The sequence below is a fragment of the Neophocaena asiaeorientalis genome, unplaced genomic scaffold (genome assembly GCF_003031525.2).
Source record: "Neophocaena asiaeorientalis asiaeorientalis breed wild unplaced genomic scaffold, Neophocaena_asiaeorientalis_V1.1 scaffold202, whole genome shotgun sequence".
NCBI classification, from domain to species: Eukaryota; Metazoa; Chordata; class Mammalia; order Artiodactyla; family Phocoenidae; genus Neophocaena; species Neophocaena asiaeorientalis.
In genome coordinates this window covers 2444228-2449897 of record NW_020172627.1, presented here as the reverse complement: position 1 = coordinate 2449897, position 5670 = coordinate 2444228, and the positions used below count along the sequence as shown (strand labels likewise).

General features: G+C 41.1%; 1 pseudogene; it reads left to right on the top strand.

The window, feature by feature from the left end:
* Window positions 1-242: 242 nt before the first annotated feature.
* LOC112395730 (eukaryotic translation initiation factor 2A pseudogene) lies at window positions 243-1293 on the top strand (annotated as a pseudogene).
* The last annotated feature ends 4377 nt before the right edge of the window (window positions 1294-5670 follow it).

Sequence of the window (5670 nt, the reverse complement as noted above, 5' to 3'; positions counted from 1 at the left end):
TCATGCCCAGGGGCCGCTTCGCCATGCTTGGAGGGCATTTGCAGTAGAAATATGTATTTGTCATTCGTTCATCTATTTATTCTTCAATCAACAGCTATTTTCTGAGCATGTTGGGCACTGAGGGCAAGGGGGAAAGACAATTAATTCATTTAACAAATATATATTGAGTACCTATTGCACATAATAATTGCGTAAATATTGTGTGTCATCACTTGGACTCCAATCACACAAGGGGACTGTCTATGTTCCAGGGAGTAAAAGTGCACCTGTATTTGTTAGGTTATGTCTATACCCCAACTTTGGTGGACCTCATGCAGGTTTAGCTAACGATCATTCCTCTAAGGTTGATAAGGTTATGATGCTATGGAATAAAAAAGCAACTGCTGTGTTGTAATGGCTAGGACAGATTTGACAAGACAGGAACTTCCCGCTACAGGGAGCAAATGATGTGTTACCTGCAGCAAATGGAGAAAATGCTGTAATCTGTTCAATTACCAGAACACAGCTCCACTTATGATGTAATTTGGAATTCTAGGTCTACTGAGTTTTATGCTCTTTATGGATTTATGCCTGCCAAAGAGATGATTTTCAGCTTGAAATGTGATCAGCGTTTGACTTTGGAACTGGTATTCTAATGTAGCTTACTTAGTCCTCATGGCCATATATTAATGCTAGCTAGATTTAGAAATATGAGGGACAAATGCAATCACGGGATATTTTTAACTGCAACCCTATTTCTAAACCAGTAACCTCTGATCCTACATACTTTGCTTGGTGCCCAGGTGGGGAGCACATTTTTACTGCCATGCACGCTCCCAGCTTGTGTGTTAATAATGGGTACAAGTTTGGTATTATGCCAGCCCTGTCCTGGCAATCATTTTTGTATGGACTATTTCCAGCGAGAACGATAGCTCACCAAGCAGTTTTAAGGGAAGTACCCAATTAGGAACATAAATTCACAATGGTTGATAGATCCTCAGCTTTAAGAAAAAAAACTAATCATCAGTTCCAAGCTGCCTGAGAAGAAACCACTCCAGAATAAGAAATCACAACCAGGAAATGATAAGCCATTATCAAAAGCAGTCCTTGAAAATCAAAGGAAATATGAGACTAAGAAGGCTGCAAAGCAGGAAATGACAAGAACCAAGATATGGCACCTACCCCTGCCCCACAGAGCACACCAAGGAACACTGTATCTTGGTTACATCTGGAGACCGTGAGACAGATGAAAAATTCAGGATCCTAAAGAAGCCCCAAAAGCAACTGAACCTTGGAAGAGCAAGCAGCAACTGAAACATGGTGAGAAAAACAATGACTTGGAGAAAATTTAAAAAGATACCACCCTTCTCCAGGTAGATTTGGAATTGGTTATGTTAAAGATTCAGAGAAGGCAAGTTTTAGCATAAATCAGTGGAAACACATCCTGTGTTTTAAACCCTGTAGAGCACTCTGAAGGTCGCCTGGCCACCGTATACCCATACTTACTGCCCATCTATAATGCACCCATTTATCTAAGATTTGGCATATATGTGAAATTAGTTAATAATGTCCACTAAATGGACTTTTCCTACCTCTCAATACATGTTATAGAAAAGAGACGTGTCATATTCTAGATTCCACATTTAAGTGATATCATATGGTATTTGTCTTTCTCTTTCTGACTTATTTCACTTAGTATGATAATCTCTAGGTTCATACATGTTGCTGCAAATGGCACTATTTCATTCTTTTTTACGGCTGGGTAATATTCCATTGTGTGTGTGTGTGTGTATATATATATGGCATATGTATACATATATATACACACACACACACACACACATTCATCTGTCAATGGACATTTAGGTTTCCTCCATGTCTTGACTATTGTAAATGGTGCTGCTATGAACACTGGGGTGCAAGTATCTTTTCAAATTACTGTTTTGTCTGGATATATGCCCAGGAGTGGGACTGCTGTGCTCATATGGCAACTGTACTTTCAATTTTTTGAGGAACCTCCATATGGTTTTCCATCATAGCTGCACCATTTTACATTCCCACCAACAGCGTTGGAAGGTTCCCTTTTCTCCATACCCTCTCTAGCATTTGTTATCTGTAGACTTTTTAATCATGGCCATTCTGACCCAGCACAGGGAAATATATTCAACATCCTGTGATAAACCACAATGAAAAGAATGTATATATATGTATAACTGAATCACTCTGCTGTACAACAGAAATTAGCACATTATAAATCAACTATACTTGAATAAAATAAATTTTAAACAAGAATTATAAAATATTTAAAAAATTAAATTAAATAAGCCTTTGAGAAAACGCAAAGAAAGAAAAGAGACGTGAATTTCTTAGCTAAGCTCAAGACATTGAAAGTCAAGTATCATTGTTATTCTGTATGATTTACCATCTAAGGATAAAGGCATCTTAAATTTAAATAAATGTAACCCATTAGATTGGTTAAAAGTAGTGCAAAACAAGCAAGGTGAACTAAAGTTTGTTTCTCTAAGTTTAGAATGAATATTAGTTTTCTCCTGAACTTGTTGATCAGCATAAACTCAATAGAGTAATTTTGAAGAAAACTGAATTGCTTTATAGTGTACTTTCTTCAAGAATCTTTAAAGTTTTCATTTTTAAACCAAGACTCAGGCTTTGCTCTATCCAGTGAGAAACCTGAATATATGTGTACGTGTCATTCCTTCTCACAAAAAGGAATTGAGGCAATCTTTTTGGTGGCCTGGAATGGTCAGAGATGGCGCTGGACACAAAATTCTGGTGTGCGTGAACCCCCACCCCCATTTATTTGTGCATATGTACTTTGTGCCTCCCATGAGCTAAGCTTTGTCTAAACATAGTCGAGATATAATAAAAAGTGCCGTGTGGAGACTGTCAGGAAAGACATTAATAATATGTGTTAAAGTTTCTAGCAGGTAAAAGAACTTAAAAGAACTAAGAAACAAACACAAAAAAATGAGAACATGGAGAAAATAATACAGTGTGGCAAGAAAGGGACCTCCAGAGAAACTGCTTTGAGAAACCAGAGGGAGGGCTCCCCTCAGCTCCTGACTGGGAATGACACTTGCGGAGGAAGCCAAGGAAGTCACGTTTCCTCCAGCTCCAAATTCATGGTGGTCTGGACACCAAGATGCTCTGCAGAAGCAGGGCTCCGTGAAGCACCCAGCAGAGGCAGGTGTTGGCTGAAATTTCCGGAGAGGGTACTGTCTACCCTTAGAGTGGTAGGTCTTCCCTGGTTTTTCTCCATTTTCCGTTTTTATATTGAATGCAAATTTGAGTTGTTTGCACTGTTGCAGGACACAGGATTCATTTTTTGAACTTTATGTAGCTGATCCTACCACCCATGCTGTAACTCATTTGGAGAACTATGCTCCTTCCCTGTGTGGGTGACATGATGCTGTCCTCCAGCTTTATAACGTGGAAAGCAAGCTGTGATGGGGGAGCGTGTTCCTGCTGTCGTGCTCTTTATTGCTGCATTGATGATGACCAGGGAAACAGGAAGCTCATGCCACAGGACACCTTCCGACTGAGGTCACTGGGAAGTAAATGGTTACTTAGAGCAACAGCTGCTTGGAGAGGTGGGAATCTCTCCCGAAGGGAAAAGGCGATTCTCCTGGATGAAATAAAGGCTCTCAAGGCAAAATTTCTTGCCATTTTGCCCAAGGAGGGATAATAGAAATAAAGGGCTTAATTTCCTTCCTGTATATCTTAGTATAAGCCACCCAAGCCAGCAATGGCACTGGTTTCCCAGCACAGAACCTCTGATGAGGTGAGCCAGACACCACATGAAAAGCAAAGGGCAGCATCTACTGAAGGGAAACAGACCTCCCCTCCAGGCCTAGAGAAAGTGTTAGAATTCCTCCTTGCACTGCTGTAGCCCTATGACCCACATCCTTTCCTTAATTCTTTGGCAGGAGAAACTGCAGGAAAAGCCTTCACTTCCCTCAGCTCCTGGAAAACCATTTGGAGTCTGGTTCCTGTCATCCCTGCAGCAGGGTCCTTTCCCTGGGAGAACCTGATTAAGTAGCGTGACCGAGAGATTTATTCTCAGGCTTGAAACCAGAGATAAAGGAAGGGCCTGGGAATGCAAAGGAGAAGTAAGAATCATGGTGAACTTCACAGGTTCCATTTGTGGTTTGGGAGGGGGATAGGGGGAGGGGAAAAGAGAAAAGAAAGATGTTTCTGCCTTTGCTTCTGCTCTACTCCAGCTAGGAAAGCATGAAGTGGTCCATCCCGTCCGACTCCTCACGTTGCCCGGTTGGTTGAGATGTGGTAGCACATTGGTCATTCATACCGTCTCAGAATCAACATCATACGATCCCAGGCCTCAGGGACTCTGCTCTCTATCCATTCTATAATCAGAAGCTGTCATTTTGGTCACATACAGTTTATTGAGCCCTTTCACATTTGTTCACTCAAATCAGTTAACTGAGAGAAAACGTGGGCAAAGCACTGTGAGAGACTCTGGGCTCTAATAGTGAATAAGACAGGAATGGCTGTGTCCTCAGGGAGCTCCTAGCCTAGTGGGGAGACAGGCATGAAAAACGTTCATAAGTCAATGAAAGTGAAGTAATTGTATGTTGTGATAAACGTTGTGAAGAAAACAAATAGAAGCTAAGATACAGTATATGTTAAATATTGTATAAATGCAAATGGGTGCAATTCCTAAATTAAAAGGCAGAAGGGGAAATGGGAGTGAGGGCGTTAAGCCCTGGATACAGTGTCATGTTTGGAGGGGATGAAAATGTTTTGGAACTGGCCGTCTGTGCTTGGAAGAACTTATATATTGAATAGTTTAGCGTAGGTTAGTGGAATGGGCCACCAACAATATTAGTGACCTTCAAATGCCAGGACATGTAGTCCTTTCCTCTGAGTGGTTCAGTTGTTCCAGGAAAAGACCCTACAATCTCCCATGTTAGAGATGGAAGACTAAGGATGTCTCTAAATCAGTTAGCAACTAACTTAATTTTCCTTTTTCTTACCCAATTTTGTTACTTGCCTGTCTCCAAATACAGAGTCTCTTTGTTCCAGTTTCTTTAGCAAAAGAGATCTCAGGTGTACTCTTTGGGTGACAGAGGTGGCTATATAAATTGTGGCACAAGTGCAAAATGAAAATGTGAGTCCCCTTGTTTAAAAAGCTGGAAAAAAATGTTGTTAAAAGTTCTTAAGGGCTTCCCTGGTGGCGCAGTGGTTGGGAGTCCACCTGCCGATGCGGGGGACACGGGTTCGTGCCCCGGTCCGGGAGGATCCCGCGTGCCGCGGAGCGGCTGGGCCCGTGAGCCGTGGCCGCTGGGCCTGCGCGTCCGGAGCCTGTGCCCCGCAGCGGGAGATGCCGCAGCAGTGGGAGGCCCGCATACTGGAAAAAAAAAAAAAAAAAAAAGTTTTTAAATATAAAGCTTTTCCCTTGTTCCATGATCTGAACTGTCCTAAAATCATTTAGAATTATGGATTCAAGTTTTTATTAGTTGTCATTAATTATTTTAAAAATTAATACTTATTTAGAATTAATAATTAACTATTTCTTTGGCTGACCACTACTCCCTATATTCCAAGTCTTCTTCAATTTAACATGACAACAGTTTTGAAGATATTGCTCTATTGCTTTCAGAAATCCGCTCTTGCTTTTGAGAAATATAATTCCAATCTGATTCTTTTTCCTTT